Source organism: Panthera tigris, chromosome A1 (genome assembly GCF_018350195.1).
Source record: "Panthera tigris isolate Pti1 chromosome A1, P.tigris_Pti1_mat1.1, whole genome shotgun sequence".
NCBI classification, from domain to species: Eukaryota; Metazoa; Chordata; class Mammalia; order Carnivora; family Felidae; genus Panthera; species Panthera tigris.
In genome coordinates this window covers 56,103,215-56,123,037 of record NC_056660.1, presented here as the reverse complement: position 1 = coordinate 56,123,037, position 19,823 = coordinate 56,103,215, and the positions used below count along the sequence as shown (strand labels likewise).

General features: G+C 33.7%; 1 long non-coding RNA gene across 1 annotated transcript; it reads left to right on the top strand.

Annotated features, from left to right (window-relative positions):
- The first annotated feature begins 224 nt into the window (after positions 1-224).
- On the top strand, positions 225-4,105 carry LOC122231039. The gene is made up of 3 exons (XR_006208148.1): positions 225-614; positions 1,187-1,289; positions 4,045-4,105. It is a non-coding gene; the product is annotated as an uncharacterized LOC122231039 (long non-coding RNA).
- The last annotated feature ends 15,718 nt before the right edge of the window (positions 4,106-19,823 follow it).

Here is a 19,823-nt window from a genome sequence, read left to right as displayed (position 1 = left end):
AACAATTGCCCACTAGCCATGATCTTTGTAGCATTTCTCTGTGTTTTTGGAGCTCTTCCTAGATTATTAAACCCAGGAAAATTGGCTGTTTCTCAGATGTAGGTCACAACAGTGCTGTGAAATCATCCCAAGATTTGTGATCTCACTAGCATCACAATGGGTTCAAAAGGGAGTACTGAGTCCACTCAGTAGTCTCCTATAACATACCTTAGTTTTAGAAATAATAAGACGTAACAGCAGCAAAATGGTCTTAAATCATGATTTAATACCCTATATATAATACAAAGAACAAAAAAAAATCACCAAGTCTTCTACATCTAAAAGTCCTTTTCACCTTTTAATACTGTTTGTAAAATTCTTGATGACAAATGGCTATATATTTGATGTTTTCATTTTTTGATGGCATGGCTATCAGAACAAAAATAATTCTCTTAAACACGTAACATTTTTGCAAATACATAGTTTGCCCTGGCATCTACAAGCAAAATATTTAAACTGAGGCAAAATACTGCAGTCATTTCAATGGAGCATACTATACTGCGTGTTGCTGAAATCTCTCCCTAAATCTTGCTGATAGAAGACTCGAATGATATGAATATGAGATCTCTTTTCAGGTACTTGGACTTTTATGATGTATGTTTTCTGTACAAAATATTATTAGCTGTGGTTTGTTAACTTTTTCTCAACACATGAAATGTTGTCTAGAAATAAACCTTCTTAGTAATGATATATATTGAAATGATATCAAAATTAATGAAGTAAGATAAGAATAGATGATAGCAATATCTTAAAAGGAATAGACATTTAGTAAAATTTATTTGGGAACTGAAATTGCTTATTAGCCTAGTTATTTAACTAAACTTAGCAAAGCAACCCAACACAATCATGCAAAAATCAATGCTATAATTGTGAATTTGGGATATTGTCATTCTATGATTTTCCCTCCTATGACTATTTCTACCTAAGTGCAGATGTGAGTAAGTAAAAAAAATATATATAATTAGCCTCCATGATTTCCACAGTAATTGATAGTTTGTCATTTGGAGGTCTGTGTTCTTGAATGAAAAAAAAGAAGGAAGAAAAAAAGAAAAGAAAGAAAGAGAGAAAGAGAGAGATACAGAGAGAGAGAAAATATTTGTTAATACTTTGAATCTGCTATGACACAGATCCACTCTTTCTTGTCTAGGTTTAGTTAACAGCCTAAATATCACTGAAGGCACAAACACTTCTACAAAAAATGATCTTTATGTATAGAGAGGAAATGAGAAGAATCTTAGACAAACATAAATGTAAGTTGCTAGGTGTCTTAACCCTTAGTCACATTGTTTTAGCATTGGTATCTAAAGAAATTCATTGTTTTCTATTACTAAAATTACATATATGCATGTATTTAAAGATATATATATATATGTTTAATAAGAAAATATGTAATACTTTTCATGAATAATTTTTATTTTAATGCATATGACTAAGTTAGAAATCCTTTCTGCTTGAAACTTTTAATTTTTTTTAATGTTAATTTATTTTTGAGAGAGAGAGACAGAGTGCAAGTGGGGAGGGGCAGAGAGAGAGGGAGACACATAATCCCAAGCAGTGTCCAGACTCCAAGCTGTCAGCACAGACCCCCATGCAGGGCTTGAACCCACAAACTGTGAGATCATGACGTGAGCTGAAGTTGGATACTTAACCAACTGACCCACACAGGTGACCACTGCTTGTATACTTGAATATAAATAAATGTAAACAAAGGAGACTAATCAAGAAGTTGTGGTAGTGATGCCATAGTTTTAACTATTTATATCAATAATGACTTTCTACTACTGATGATTGGTTGAAAAGTAGGAAAATGCATAGAACTAAAACTAAACCTTTCAATTTCACTTTAAGTTTCTTTTACATCCAGTTACTCAAGTAATAGCAGACATTTCAGAATTTTCCATGTCCTTTGAGTTACAGATTGCTTCAGTTTTTGTGATATCTCACAAAGTTGTAATTTTCATGATGCAACATACATGGGTTTATGTATATGAAAAAAGAAATAAGGAAATAGGGAGTAACATCTTTTTAAATACTTAATATTTTGAAAAAAGTATTTTGAATTCATTGCTCTTTTACTGTTAAAGCATATATGGCTCTCTTCATGAAACATCATGATCATTGAGATCTTTCAAAAATAACTCCAAATTATATATTTAATTACTTCATGCATTGCTTATTATTTTAGTGAGCTTTAACACAGCTAACTCTGAAGTAAAGAAGAAATTTGGTTTAATACCTGGAGTAGTATAGCCAGATGACACACATACAAGGAAGATGCCCCTTAACAGATTTAAAATTTGCCTTGGTAGCTTGTTTTCAGATTGAGGAAGGAATCTTCATATATGAGGTTTATGTTGGTAGCAGTGCTATATTTGATTAAATGTGAAATCCTAATATTCATATTGGGCTACATTTATATTTGACTAAATGTCCAAATATTGCTTTTCATGTCTTGCTATTATTTATGCTATCATTTTTATGATATTCAATGAACTGATCAACATGGAGGGAGACATTACTTAGTGAATGACTAAATATGTAAGAAAAGCATGGGGTACAAGTAGCAAAAACAAACAAACAAACAAACAAACAAACAAAAACAGATTTTATCCAAAAGGCTTACTTTTCTCACCTGACAAGAAGATGACATTAGATAATTGCTAACATTAGGTGAGGGATCGGAAAATTGTGGCTCTGTGGGTCTCCTGGTTTTCTCCTTATGGTCACAAAACAGCTATGTGGATGTAGCAACTTTAAGTATTACATATTTATTCCACATTTAACATACAGAGGGGGTCTTGGTGACAGTGGAAGTACTTTGTGTGATGTTCCATACTCTTTTCAGGAAGTAAAAGGTTTCTCAAGAACTTCTAATCAAGATCTGCCTGTATTTTATTGGCAAGAACTGCATCAAAGTCACACTCCTACAGTATGGTCTGGCCTTTCTAAGACCAAAGGAACTCTTCACAATACCTCAATAAAATCTCAGCCCTAATATCACTGAATAAGGAAAACAATTCTGTGGCTGGACAGAGATACTCTCTGTGCTGATGTGTATGTGTATGGAGGTGTGGGTGTTGGGGAAGTGAGGGTGTGGGAGTGGGTGCACATACACCTTTATTAATCATTTTAGGAATTTTGAGATTTTATTAAATTAATGAGTTCTCCAGTAAGTCTTTAACTTAGTTTTTAATGCATAAAGTTTATGACATATATTATTGCCTCTTGACTTCATAGGTCACAGATTGGACCCAAAGAAATAAAAAAGCATAAAGCCCAGAGAAGTGGCAAGAATGTGTTAAATTTAAGAATGAAGTGGGGCGCCTGGGTGGCTCAGTCGGTTGAGCGTCCGACTTCGGCTCGGGTCATGATCTCACGGTCCGTGGGTTCGAGCCCCGCGTCAAGCTCTGTGCTGCCAGCTCGGAGCCTGGAGCCTGCTTCTGATTCTGTGTCTCCCTCTCTCTCTGACCCTCCCCCACTCATGCTCTGTCTCTCTCTGCCTCAGAAATGAATAAACATTAAAAAAAAATTTAAAAAAAAGAATGAAGTGACAACATAGATAAATGTAGATTATAGGAGCAATCACTTATTTTTTGCTCCATGAAACGGTAAAATCTATTTTACTAGGTGGTCACATTAGGAAATTACCTATAATTCGTTATTCATGTGCACTTTGGAAGGAACTTTTGCTACTTTCGCCATTTTAATGCAATTGGATTAATTTGACTATAGAAATTTTGCTTGTGAAATATCACTTAATTTCATAATTTTACTGCTCCATCCTAAATAGGTGTATGTCTAATAAATTATTCATCCTTCCATATAGAGAGAAGAGAAATCAAAAATTAAACTCTTTGTAAATAAGTGTTTTTCTATTGTCTTGAATGTTTTTCTCTCTAACTCTAAAACTTACATGGATGTAAACATTAGTAGACTCTGCATAGATGTTTTAAAGATTCTTTAAATTATTAAAATATAATTTCCCAAATGATATTTTTTCTTTAGTCTACAGATAATCTCAGATCTGTGGAGGCAGAAGAGACTGTTCTGAAGAGATGAAAGGCTGCATTTATAAAATGCTTTATTTTAAAGTCAAATACAAATTTGAAATGTGAATACCAATACTACTTATGACAGTCTAGTGAATTGAATTTATTGATTTCTTTATATGCTGGTCCTTTTTTTTTTATCTAGAATATAATAACCACCTTGTACTTACATTCTACTTTTAGTGTGACAATTGAGACTTGATCTAAGCACTTAGCATACAGTAATTGCTAAATCTGTTTCCTTCATCATAATTTTGAAGTCCTTAAGATAAAATGAATTTAGTTTGACATAAGCTTTGTAGAAGTGGAGGGGCACCACTCGTAAGTGTGCTTTTTGCTCAGATTTCTTTCCTTTTTAGAGCTCTATTCTTGACATTCATCTTTTCATGCTATATATATTATTAGGCAAAACCTCTTCCCTCCTTCTATGCATCCATTCCTATCCAAATGAATTGGGATAGAAGATTTCGAAAGCTACATGTATATGAACATTGTATTTCAATTATATAGAGTTTAAAGAGGTCTAATCCTCTCTTTCCTATGAGATAATTTTAATATCGCTATTTATGCTTATTATCTTGAATGCAAACACATGTTTTCTATAGTAAATATCAGAGTTTATTTTATAATAATAATACATTGGCTTCCCTTTTCCTTAATTATTCCCTCATCTGAAGTGAAGCAATGACATCAGAAGTCACCCTATATCCTAATGTAATATAGAAAAGGAATCACAATTATACAATGATGGGGGCTTATGTATACATTTTCCCTCCTGTCCCGAGAAAGGAAGAGAAACAAAATCTTCTTAAGGTAATTGTTCTCCTGGGGTAGAAAAGGGAAGAACCCTGGGTTCTTTATATAAATAAATGTCTCCATGGGGAAAGTTTACCACCAGCTTTTTTAGCTCCTTTGAAATATACACCTAATTGATATATATATATATATATATATATATATATATATATATATAGCCTAAATATATATACCTATATTACCTAGAGTGAGGCAAACTCTTCTGAAGGTCTCTTAATATCTAATCATTAATTAACATTTTAGGTATGTCCTTTGACTCAAGTCTCCTATTTCTCAGAAAGCTCTGACCTTGCAAAAATATTAAATCCTTTTCTCTACTTCCCAAAACTCTACTCTTTCCCAAACTGGACCAGCTTGTCACTCTTACCCAGTTGTGTTTACTTAGAAAAAGGCATCCACACACTAATGAGTAAACAAGTATACATTAAGAAGAACAACCTGGACACCAGAATCACAGATGGTCAAAATTCTTGAAAGTATTAAAAGAAAGCAAAGAAATAAAACATTGTAGCGTCAAACCATCCATAAGCCTACAAATACTAAAACAGCAAAAATATTTTCTAGTATATACAATTCTTCTACATCTTCTAAAAAATATAAGAATTCTTGTTAGTCTTGTGTTTTCCAAAATAAAGCAAGAAAACAAAAAACAGAAAATGGTACCTACTCTTTCACATGATAGGTCTATTCCATTATTCTAATCTGTTCCAATCTATACAGGCAACATTGCTTTCCATTATATGATGAGTTTCATCACTTTTTTTTTTCTTCTTAAGTTACCAAAAGGAAAGATGAGTCATCATGTTCTAAACGAGAATTCAGCAAAATAAGGCACTGTGGTGGAAATATGATTAGCTGTGAAAGCAACAACATGAAAAAAGGAGACAGAAGCCAAAGAGAGAAGAGAGAATATTAAGTAACTCTATCAAGTAATATTTTGATACTAATTTATATGTAATGGCCCTTAATTGATGATGTATATAACCTGCATTCCAATGATAGAGATCTCAGAAAGTGATATTCAAGAAATGTAAGAAAGATTACATAGCACAGAAAGTTCCCCAAATCAACCCTGCCCCCTTTCAGTTCCAAATGTTGTTTTAAATTCTGAAAATTTCTCTACCTCCAACTAGGGAGCAAAGCAAACTCAAATGTTTAGTAATCTCTTCCCACTTTGTGGGAATATTGAAAACAACTGCTGAGGAGTAATGGATTAAATTTGGGACTGGGAAAATGAGATGCTTCATTCTGTTTGCTATATGAATGGATCAGTGTATTTTGTGTTCTTATGGATAGCATTACATCCAACAATTAGGTGGAGTAAAGAGGTATTCAGGCACCTAGGAAGTGAGGGCAAAGTGCAATTATTCTAAAGAAGGACACCTACCAACTAAGCTGTGGTTTCCTTTCCCCACTCAGTATATCTAGAAAAATATTATGTCTAAAATATGAAACATAGCAAAAAGTAGCTCTTAATAAAAGCTAAGTGATTAAAGTAGTTGGGTATTTAAGAAATGTTCCCACCAGGGTGCCTGGGTGGCTCAGTCTGTTAGGCGTCCGACTTCGGCTCAGGTCATGTTCTCACGGTTCGTGGGTTTGAGCCCCACCTCAGGCTCTGTGCTGACAGTTCAGAGCCTGGAGCCTGCTTCTGATTCTGTGTCTCCCTCTCTCTGGCCCTCCCCCGCTCATTCTCTGTCTTCTTCTCTCTCTCAAAAATAAATAAACATTAAAAAAGAAAGAAATGTTCCCACCATATAAGCAAATTGGAGGTCTGGAAAAAGCTGTTTAATATGAGTGAAATGAAAAGAAATTCTATGCAAATAGATTATAAGAAAAAGGAGATGATCAGGAAAAGGAAGAAGAAGAAAAATACGCAATTTTGGATGCAAATAACATAAAGAATCAGAAAGAAAGTTCTCTCAAATTCTTTAAATTATAGGGCAAGTTGGTAACAATGTGAAATCAAAGCTACAAGTTCAAGATGAGAAAACAACAGAATGAGATAAAAATGAACATTAGGGGGCGCCTGGGTGGCTCAGTCGGTTAAGCGTTCGACTTCAGCTCAGGTCACGATCTCTTGGTCCGTGAGTTCGAGCCCCGCGTCAGGCTCTGGGCTGATGGCTCAGAGCCTGAAGCCTGCTTCCGATCTGTGTCTCCCTCTCTTTCTGCCCCTCCCCTGTTCATGCTCTCTCTCTGTCTCAAAAATAAATAAAACGTGAAAAAATTTTTTTTTTAAATAATAAAAAAAAAAATGAACATTAGGGGCACCTGGGTGGCTCAGTCAGTTGAGCGGCCAAACTTCGGCTCAGGTCATGATCTCACAGTCCATGAGTTCGAGCCCTGCGTTGGGCTCTGTGCTGACAGCTCAGAGCCTGGAGCCTGTTTCAGATTCTGTGTCTCCCTCTCTCTGACCCTCCCCGTTCATGCTCTGTCTCTCTCTGTCTCAAAAATAAATAAACGTTAAAAAAATTAAAAAAATGAAAAAATGAACATTAAAACAAAACAAACTACATTGAGAAACAAAGTGCCATGCTAGGATTAAGAAAATAAGTAGAAAGAACAAAGCACTGAAAATATATGGATGGAAATAACATTACTGATGTAAAGAAATAAGCTGAGGGGCGCCTGAGTGGCTCTGCCCATTGGGTGGCCGACTTAGTCTAAGGTCATGATCTTACCATTAGGGAGTTCAAGCCCCACATGGGGCTCTGTGCTGACAGCTCAGAACCAGAAGTCTGCTTCAGATTGTGTGTCTCTCTGTTTCTCTGCCCCTCCCCTTCCCGTGCTCTGTCTTTCCCTCTCTCTCAAAATAAACATTAAAAAAATTAAAAAAATAAAAGAAAGAAGCTGAGATAACTTTAGTGAATGCAGTAAAAAAGATAAAGCAATCAGAGAAAAGCTAATAGTTATGAGGAGCAAAGAGGATCCAAAATAAGGATTATCACTGGTAACTCTGAAGTACAGATCTCAACACATACTTCAGACAAATTATCAATTAAACTTTTACCTGAAGAGCACAGAAAATTCTAAGAGTTTATGTTAAATAATCCTAAAGACAATGGCATATTCTCTGTTAAATTATTTAACTTCAGAGATTGAGACATACTTCTTAATCCATCAAGGTATAATAAGTAAATCAAATACAAGGAGGAAATATTAGACTGATTTCAAAATTGGTCATTGGCAGAAGATAATAAAAAATGCCCACAAAGCTCTGAGGAAGGTCTCTGATCCAAGAGAGTTGTATGTAACCAAAATGACATTGAAGTATAAAGGCCATAAACCCTAATGTTAAGTGTGAAAAAATTCATGAATTCTTGTTTAAAGATATATTGGTAACATGATCCTGTTGATTAAACATTGAATCAAAATAAATAATTTAGAAATAAGTCGTGGTAAATGAAATGATAATAAGAAGTCACTCCATTTAATTCTCGAACTAAAGCTAAAACACACTGCTTGAATTGGTGTTACAGAAAGGATGTTAAGTGATGTACGCTGGCATATAAAAGTATAGCAAATAGTAATTGGAAAGGGATATTGAGAGAGTTAATACCTTTGTCTTTCATGGAAAGAAGTCAAATGATAGTCTAAATTTTAAAAAATTATTTAAAATAAACATGATTCTGGACTCTTGTTCTATATGGTCAGTTTCTTAATCTTAGAAGAATCTTTAAACATCTATATTTGTTACCACACTTCAGAAAAATTATTTGAATTATTCTTAACCGTTTTAATTCCTTGACATTTTGGGTTTTAGCTAAATATGTAAATTCTTTTAAGTGAAAAATAAGAAAATATTTAAGTTTAATTAATTGAAAGGGAAATATTGTATTTTATTTTTTTTAATTATTTTTACCTTTATTTATTTTTGAGAGTCAGAGAGAGACAGAGCACAAGTTGGGGGAGGGCCAGAGAGAGAAGAGGACACAGAATCCAAAGCAGGCTCCAGGCTCTGAGCCATCAGCACAGAGCCTGATGCGGGGCTTGAACTCACAAACCGTGAGATCAGGACCTGAGCTGAAATCGGACACTTAACCGACTAAGCCATCCAGATGCCCCAGAAAGGGAAATATTTTAAATAGAAAGTTAAGTAATGCATGCATTGATGAACAAATTGTTCATGTGTTTATCATATATGCTTTTACTAATTTCCTCTTATGTGTCCTTCAGACATATTTATAATTTCAATTATTATAACATTAAAACATAAACTTCCTTTCACTATTCTATTCTGCTCTTAATGGAATAAGTAATTTGAATAATTATATATGTATAATTATAATCATGTATATTATATATAACTAATATATATATATATTTCTATCATTTATATTTGATTTGTATTATTTCAAGTTGCATTATTTGTGTTTATTTTCTAAGAGAAGCACAATTATTATTGTATTTTACTTTTTATTTTACTTCCTATGATTTGCTATTAAATCTATCCTCGGGGCGCCTGGGTGGCTCAGTCGGTTAAGTGTCTGAATTCAGCTCAGGTCATGATCTTACACTCCATGAGATCGAGCCCCGCGTTGGGTTCTGTGCTGACAGCTCAGAGCCTGGAGCCCGCTTCGGATTCTGTGTCTCCCCCTCTCTCTGCCCCTCCTCTGCTCGTGCTCTGCCTCTCTCTGTTTCAAAAATAAATAATAAAAAAAAAAATTAAAAAAAATCTATCCTCTACTTATCATTGAAATACATTAGTAAATTTCTCTAAAGAACTTCACATTTTCATATTTAGTCTTTAGAAGTGTAAGATTTGGAAACATATTATTTTATTTCATCAATAAATACTTGAACACTATTATATGGCAAGCATTGGGAGATCAAGGATGAGAAAGCATGACATGTCCTTAAGTTGCAAATGTCTAAATGGTGGTGCATACAACCATAAAAGAAAAATCACAATGTAGTATGAAAGCTAAGAACATGTGTGGAATGGTGATCAAATAGAGGATGCAGTAATTAATCTGATGAGAAAGGTTAAAGAAATCTTCCCTAACTAGTTTATCCTTGATTTGTCTTATGAAGACAAGAAAGGAAAGAAGATCCAAATTAGTAGAAAGATATGGAAAACATGGCTATTATCATGGAAATGGACCTAATTCAGAATTATGAGAGGTGAGTGGTAGAAAGGGGACACTTAGGCAAGGCCAAATGATAAAGCTTCTGGCATAATATGACAAAGAGTTCAGTGTTTCCCGGATAGGCTCTGATGAGCAAAAGTTGTATTTAGCCAAGGTAATGACATGGGCAAACTGGATTTTAGAACTCTCAGTGGAGAGTGCCTTCAAGAAGAGAAGAAATGAGAGAAATGTGGGAGGCTGCTCCAATAATCTAAGTGAATTACAATCAGAGTCTGGATTAATGATGTAACAACGAAGGAAAAAATTCATCGTATCAGCACTCAAGAATACGGAATTCAACTATGCTAATTGGTGTAGGGGGGTGAAAGCAATGAGAAAACACAAGAAGTTTTGTGATCTATGGGTGGAAGGATTATTAAATACAGAATTTACAGAGTTTGAAAAACCAATGAGACAAAAGAACGACAAATAAGTAGTTGACTTAAGACCACTTAGTATGGGTATAAAGCTTGAATCCCTAAGGAGATATTAGGTAATTATGTATGTAGTAACATGAAAAAGAGCCACATATGTAGTAACAAGAAAAAAAATATGAGAAGAACAGGTAAGCAGGAATTAACAATTTACACTATAGAATTTTATGGGACAGAAAACAGAAATACAACCCCTGGCAAAGTTTGCGTAGCATTTGTCATTAATACTGGAGAAAAAGCTGACAATGTTTTTTGAGGTAAGAAGTGGGAACAGTTATAAGGAAGTAAAAATCGATAGTCTTAAGTACTATAGCAAATTCAAGTAAGATAATAGTAGTATATCAAGTGATATATATCCTCACTTGATCAAAGCAGTTCACTCAGGATCTTTAGCAGAGAAAATGTTCCGAGTTCTGGGACAGGTATTCGTATGATTTGAGTAGTGAATGTTGCATTGAAAAGGAGGCACAGCTTGCATAGAATATTTAGGAGACTGATTCTAAAGGAAAAGGAAAAGAAATTTTTGTAGATAAAGGATGATATAGTGTGTATCTGTGTGTGTGTAAAGGGAATGAGTGCTTTTGGTTGGTTTGTTTAAATATGAGTGAAGCGTAAGCTCATTTATAGGCAGGAGGAGAGAAAGTATCTAATAAGTATGCTAATATTTATCAAAAGAAGATTATTAAGAAACTTGAGAAAAACATCTGTACACATTGATAAAGTAAGCAAAAATTCAGCAATATGTTATTTTATAGTTAAGGGAAAATTAAAGAATTTTATGTACATGATATATTTTTAGGTTTTAAATGCACAAGGTATGCTGATCTAACTCTCTTGATGAATTCAATAATGGACATATTTCCTGGTATATTGAGAGAGGAAACAGAAGCAATATTCTACTGCTTCTGTAATTGTGACAACATACCAAAGTGTTTATTAGTTCTTGGATGCAAGTTGCTGCAGATTTTTGCTTTTGTGAGCTTCCAGCAAGGTAGACCTACCTGAGTGAGTATTTAAATACCATATGGTTTTATAATGTTAAAACTACTTCATTGTTTTAATCCCTGTACATCTAAGGAATCATACTAGTATATAAAGTGAGTGAATTAGATGTTTCATATTTGTTTAAAGTAAAGGAAAATAGCTTATTTGACAATTCTATGTACAAACAACAAACAAAATACAGTTGATCCTTGAACAATAAGGGTTTGAACTGCATGGGTCCAGTTACATGTTGTTTTTTTTCCCCATAAATACAGCATAGTACTACAAATGTATTTTCTCTTCCTTATGATTTTCTAGTAATATTTTCTTTTTTCTAGCTTACTTTATTGTAAGAATACAGTATATAATACATATAACATACAAAGTATATATTAACAGACTATTATGTTACCAGTAAAGCTTCCAGTCAACAGTAGGCTATTAGTGGTTAAGCTTTTGGGAAGTCAAAAGTTATACACAGATTTTCAACTGTGCATGGGGTCAGCATCCCTAACCCTAGCATCGTTCAAGGGTCAACTATCTACATATTGTCATGAAGCTATTTTATGTCAGTTATTTATGTATAAAATTTTAAAGAATTGTACTCCAAGGACCTATATGATTTCTCCTTTTATTTTAATTTTATGGAAAATTAGAATGTTAAAATGAAGTAGATTTTTATTTGTTGTGTAATATATTCTGTTGATATCAGAAAATTCATTTGCTTTTTATTCATGAAACTTTATTTAATGCTTAATCTAATCTCAATATGCATAACCATACTATATACATCAAATACATGCAATCCCTTTTAAACAGTATCTAGCATTATGATTCTAATACTACCTTGTAATGCACATATGTCATAACTCTAAAAATAACTGAATTGGAATCAATAATAAAAAAGCAAAAATAAAATGGAATACTTTAATTTAAAATTTATAGCAAGATGGCACATAACAGAAATGCATATAGACTTCATATATGTGTGTGTGTATGTATATATGTGTGTGTGTGTGTGTGTGTGTGTGTGTGTATGTGTCCCCAATTAATCCCACTCCATCAAGACTAAGAATAAAATGCACCACATTTTAGAAAGGCATACTGCACATATAAAGGTAAAAACTGTTGTTGGATCTTACATCTCAAAAGTAACATAATTACCAAAACAGAAAAATATGTAAAGATAGGCAATTTATTTTAATGATAGTGAATTCTGGAACAATTATAGAAGCTTCCTGGTAAATACAGCAGCAGAAAAACACAAAGAAACTAGATATTGGCACCAATTATGCCTCACAGGAATATGAGTAGGTACACCATCAAATGTACACAATTTTTAGAAATTTATATTGTTAACAAAAAGGGGCTTTTTGTGTAAACAACTATATTACTCACTTTATTGTATAAAGCGAAGGGTCAATATGACTGTTTCTATTGAGAAAAACTGCCAAGATACCAAGTCCCCAAATAGATAATTGCATGTTCATACTATAAATAGTGGTATCAACCTGTCCTGAAAGAGCATTTCTTCTTTCAGGACAGGAAAAAGAAATATATATATACATATATATATATACATATATATATATGTATTTATATATATAGAGAGAGTATATTTATATAGTATATACTATAGTATATATTATAATATATAGTATATAGCATATTTATATATATGTGTGTATATATGTGTATATATTTATATATTTATGTATATCCATATATATATATATAGTCATTCTAAAAACTAGTATTGTAGAACTTGTCTTCATGCTCATTTTAGAATTCAATCACATACAATTTTTGAGGAACTTTTCTCAGAAGGTATATGTGTTTATTCCTTATTTCATCTAATTTTTCAAGGAAATGATCACACTTGTATCTCTCACTTCAGAAAATACAGGAATGTGTGCAAATTAGTTTTCTATACAGAAGCATACGTTATCTCATCCTTGTATTTAAAGGATATATTCTTATACCCAAATAGAGAAGAGCCTTACATAAAACAATTTCATTGAGCTTTTTGTTCTGTGAATAAAGCCCTGTGGGGCAAAAATCATCAAGATTTGTTCACGTTCAGTCAAACATTTATTACTCATCTTGTTTACTTTTTAAGGTAGAAGAATATGGTGGATATTAAAATAGTATCAAAATGTGGCTCAAGTCCTGCGATTCCAACATTATGATTTAAATGAAAAGCAAAGTCCAGGAAACTATTTGGTTTTGTGATATTTCATATCATTTTATGTGGGAAAGGAAGCATGAAAAGAATGCTGTTTGGCCTCAGAATTTCTAGAAGAAATGTTTATGTTCATTGCAGATTGGTAGAGGCTAAATATAATAGAATATGGTAGACAGTTGTGGGAATTTTTTTCTCTGCAAATGCATTATGTCTCGAAATATTTTTGTAAGACAACTGTCTGGAGAAGCCGGAACAGACATCAGCAAGTCTAAAACCTAACAAAACATTTTTTTAAGTTTATTTATTTATTTTGAGAGAGAGAGAGAGAGAGAGAGAGAGAGAGAGAGAGAGAGAGAGAGAGAGAATATGAACAGGGGAGGGGCAGAGAGACACAGAAAGAAAGAATCCCAAGCAGGCTCTGTGCTCTCAGCACACAGCTCAACACAGGGCTGGATCCCAGGAACGGTGAGATCATGAGCTGAGCTGAAACCAAGAGTTGGACGCTTCCCCGACTGAGCCATCCAAAATTTTAATTTTAATTTTAAAGGAAATAGAAGAGAGAATAAAACTCAAGATACCAGGGCAGTATCAAATGGTTAGCAGCGACAAAGAGAAACAAAAGCAGAATGTAAGTCACATTCATTTTGTGATTCTGTTTCAGTGCACCACTAACCATCAATTGTATATGAGGATACTAAATATTGAAGTAAAACTGACTAACTCTTTGGATACTGTTTCAATTATACAGGTACACCTGTATCAAGGTACACCTGGCCTGACATACATTTGTGATACCTTTTTTATGCTACATTTTGGAAAAATTATTATAAAAATGCGTCTGGAACTTTTAAGGAATATTATACACATTCTGCATTAATGTTAGCTTTTCTTATAACCCAATAATGAGATTTTTCAATGTGAAAAATCAATGCAATGTGAAAAATCAAGTCCTATGTTTATATTAACCACACATAATCTAGGGCATCTTACTGCTTTAGATATAGTATTACATTAGTAAGAACTGTAAAGGATAGAAGTATTTACTGCTATAGTTTCTGTGTTATGAAATATGCAATAACTAATAAGGACTTTCACACCATAATTAACATCTATGAGTAGATCTTAGGTTTGTTATGTTTAATGAGACTCACTCTAAATTCTCCTCTTTCCTTTCTTAAAATATGATTATACAATAAAAAAAATACACAGTTAAGCTCCAATGCCCACGTGCCACACTCACACACAAATCATAAACATGTGTGCACGTGCACATGCACACACACACACACACACACACACACACACACACACAAGTATGAAATTGAGTGAACCTCATTTACAGCAAAACCATGAGATTCCACATCAAATGAAAAATTTCTCAGCTCTGTATGAGAGAAAACTATAAGTGGAACTCCCTATAGGCTTTATTAACTCAATTCATGCCTGGGTCTACTCCTTTGCTGTTTTCTCTCTCCATGGAGCTGCTTAGATGGGGTGTTTCATTTACATAATCAACAATTCCTATGGCTCAGTCTTACACTCAGAGCAGCTCTGTGGGGATGTGCTAGAGGTGCTGAGCCTACGAACAGAGGAATAAATAAGAGAAAAACAAGTCTAAAGTCTGTCTTTATCACTAATTGGAAAGAACGTGTGCCTGCACACACACATACACACACACAGCGCTCTTTTCATGCCACGAGCACACTGTTCTGTGGCTTCTTACGTAGCAAGTATGACGTAACGGAGTGAAGCTGGTTCTGAGTCTTGGGTTTCAGATACTGGCCCTGCCTTTTGCTAACTGCATGATCAAAAAGAAATCTCTAAAAATAGTCTTTCAGTAACATTTTGTTTTTCATTTGATCCTCAAAGAAATGTGCATTTGGTATTACCTCACAGTTCCACATTTGAGGTAACTAAATTTCCAATCACTTATGAAAACTGACCATGGCTCTACATCAAACAAGTGACATAACTAGTGGTGAGACTTAACTTATCCATATTCCTTAATTTAATACTCCAACTCAGCTTTTGTATAAAATTGATTTTGTAATGACATTTTTCACATACAGTGAAGGAGGCTTAGAGTTTTATAAAGCTTCGTTAAGTTTTTAGTGTGAGAAAATATTGACAGATCATGATCAATAACATTTAGCAACTCCGTATCACGGATTATGTTTATTAGCTTTCAGAGGAAAGTGCCTGCTAATGAGTATCAGCAGTGCCTCCAAACGAAAAACTGCAATCTTTTGCTAATAATGATCCTATACACGAGTATTTCCCTATAATGTTAAGTAAGATTTATCAAAGAACAAAATTACTTCCCTTAGCCCTTCCTTCTGCCCACCGATGAACCATTTTGGGAATGACTGCCTGACCTGTATGAATCATAAGCACAGAAGGATAGGAAAAAAAAAAAAAAGAAAAGAAAAGAAAAGAAAAGAAAAGAAAAGAAAAGAAAAGAAAAGGAAAGAAAAGGAAAAGAAAAGAAAAGAAAAACGAAAGTGGGTGAGAGAGTTGAGTGAAGCAACCAGGTGCAGAGCCACGTCCATTCCCCCAGCTGTGTATGTCATCTTCGTCAGTCCCCACGGGCCGCCTGGCTTGCAGAGACCTTTCTTCAGTACCAAAAGTACAATGGAATAATACAAAGTTTGGTTTTGCTTTTATTAAAAGAATAGAGAGCATTATAATATGAAAGAAGACATATTGGATCTGGTTCGTGTTTCCATAATAAAGGTGCTGAATAAGAGGGCTCCTAACCTTCAGCATTTTACTTTTTTAGCATGAAAGAACACTTGCACGGAAACAGCTTGTGTCGTGTTGTTGATTTTGTGCCAGAGGAGTTGAGATTGATCTCAGCACACTCTGTGCCTTTCTCTTAACCAGCGGCAATGATCTTTGAAAACCCCAGAACATGTCTATTTTACTGTGAGTCCTAAGCTTTATTCTATTAACCTTTAATGAAATCAATGAATCATAAACTTCTGAAATTATTGTCACAAGGAAACCATTGTGTAACTAAAGCCATTATGGATCTGTGCATTATTCTTGTTGGCACAAAAAATAAAATTGTGCTTTTGTATATCCTTAGCATCTGAATATTTAATAGATGCACAGAAGGATAGTTTATCTTTAAGCCATCTGAGTCTCAAATGTGACCCCAATTTTTTTTTCAGAAGGCCTCTCTCCCATTTAAGTTTTCTAAATATCTCATAATCCATTTTCTCAAGACATACTCTAAAAATGCTGATTTGAATAAATCTTATGAAACAAATGGAACAAAAATTAATCTACACTTAATATTTAAAATGAATTACTGAAGTAATTTTTTAACATTTATTTCTTAATTTTGAGACACACAGAGCATAGGGGGAGGGGCAGAGACAGAGAGGGATAGAGAGAATCCCAAGCAGGCTCTGTGGTGTCAGCCCAGATCCCGACATGAGGCTCAGTCTCACGAACCATGACATCATGACCTGAGCTGAAATGAACAGTGGGACACTTAAATGACTGAGCCACCCAGGTGCCCCCCAAATGGATTTTTCAACATAAGTCTAAAAAATACTCTCAGAAATTTGAGAATATATTCCAATAATTATGGAGTTCATCCATTTATCTTGTTGGGGATTCCTTATTTAATGTGGAGATAAACTGACATGGCCCCCCTGCTGTGTTTGTCTTGACAGGTAACTTTCTTAAGATTAGACCCTATATATTTCAGTTTTATTGTCTTCTATATGTGCTTTCTTTATCTATACATGAAGATAATCTTACCATCTTCTTTTTTTTTTTTTTCAACGTTTTTTTTATTTATTTTTGGGACAGAGAGAGACAGAGCATGAACAGGGGAGGGGCAGAGAGAGAGGGAGACACAGAATCGGAAACAGGCTCCAGGCTCTGAGCCATCAACCCAGAGCCTGACGCGGGGCTCGAACTCACAGACCGCGAGATCATGACCTGGCTGAAGTCCGACGCTTAACCGACTGCGCCACCCAGGCGCCCCTCTTACCATCTTCTTTAATTGGGAGGAGGTTTCTATGGATTAAATGAAATATATATGAAAACTAAAATGCACTGAAAGCTCTCTAGGTGTGTGAATTTAGTTTAGTGTGATTTCCATCCTTGCATTTATTTAAAAGCTGAAAAGAAGCAGAGACAAATATGTTAGGCAGTGTTCAAAGTTTCTTCTTCCCCATTCCTCTAGCACTTATAACTGCCAGGAAACCCTGCTAGCATTCATTTTCTTTGTTTCATGACATTTGTGGAGTGACACTGGCTGTTAATAACAAGATTTTTTTTCTTTTTTTTGATTTGAGTAGTTTTCATTTTCTGAAAAGTTTACTCTTAGTTTCTATGCTAGGTATTATAAGAATAGAGAAAGATAATTTATTGTTTCTAATAGCTTATATGATAGATATAGTACAAAAATTAGGAATACCATGTTAAAACTTTATTTTACACATTAATTTAGAGATTTCCTTGTGACATGTGCCATGGGAGGTAACTTTCATCATCACAACTATAGATAAAAAGAAGAGGGTGGAAAAAAATGACACTTGTCACTAGAGTTACAATAGCGTTTTTAGTTCAACTTGTAAAAAATAACCCTGTTACAATGTATTCAAAGTTACAGTTTTCTAAGTCATCATCAGTGCATCAGCCAAGCTGTGATAGGGAAGCAGAGGCGATATATGTGATAAAATAATTATTATAGAAATTAAACCTTGCAGAACAATGAAGAAGCTGTGAGAATAAAGATCCACTAGGAAAAGTTGGACCTGAAGTTGTCCTGAAGCCTTGGCATACAGGAGCGGGTTAGTCTATCCATACCGGAGAATCTGAAACCAAGTACATCAAGCACACTTTTACCTGGCCCATTTCCTATTATCACCTCTTCTGGCAAGTGTTTCTTGGTAATACTATTTAGCACTGATCCCCTCATAGTCACCATTTTCCCCCATATTTAGACTTTTTTTTTTAAAGGCACTATCGCCATCTAAAATTATATTACATATTTATTTCATTGCTTGTTGCTAAACTCCACGGTCATTAAGCTCTTTATAGGAGAGGATTCCTTATGCTAATTTCTCTGTTGTATATCTGGTGCCTAGAACTGTACTTGTAACTATTAGAGCATAATACTAAGTATATACAAATATGAGTATATATATAGAGAGAGAGGTTTCCAAGCTTGTACATATACATTTTTCACCATAAAATCAACCTCATAAATTATATTTGGTTTTCAAGAAGACTTAATAACAATTATTTTCTAATATTATTTTTCTTTAATTTTAATAATCATATTTTTGAATTTTGACAATATGGAAAACTAGTTATTTTGAAAAAGTTCTATTTATCCCACATCAAAAAACCCTGGAAAGGTTAATATTTTTTTAAAAATCTATATATATCTAGTAAGTGCTTATCACTAAAATCAAGAATTTATCTATGTTATTTGTAATTAACAAGATTTTGTAAACCATTCATTAAACTACAGTATCATGGACTCTGAGGTTGCCTCCTCTTGCCAGTGGTACCCCTGATTAAAAGGTTACTACTGAAAACAAAAATAGTTTTGTAGAAAAATTTGATGACAAATTTAAATAAGTGTGTTCTAAAACACAATATCAATGTATACCTAATCAATTAAAAAAATAAAAAATTTTAAAATATGCAGAGAATGCTTGTAACATTTACCTTATATTGAGCCATAAAGCATGTTTCAAATTATTTACAAACATGTATCATACAGACCACATTATCTAAACATAGTTCAATTAAGTTCAAAGTCAGTAATAGTAAAATGATCAAATAATAACATTTCAATTTGTTCAAAAAGTATCTTTTTGGGGGTGTTTGTGTGCTGTTCTAGGAGATTATGACCAAAATACCATTTATGTGGAAAAATAAGCTATGTTTTTAAAGTCAAAGGAAAAAAAAAACCTTTTATATATTTAAATGAAGTGGTTATAAAACATTTAAAGTAAAACAGTTTCAACTTACATCCTTATTTAGTGTTTGATACGGTGATTAATTCCTGGTGCCAGCGCAAAACAACATGTAGGCATTAATTAACAGAGGAATGTTTCTTCACCATCTCTTCTTGCATGTTTGTATAATTTAGAGGCAAACTGCTTGACTAGATTTTCAATAAAACTTTGTCATCTACTCTTCAAGAAAATATATTGAA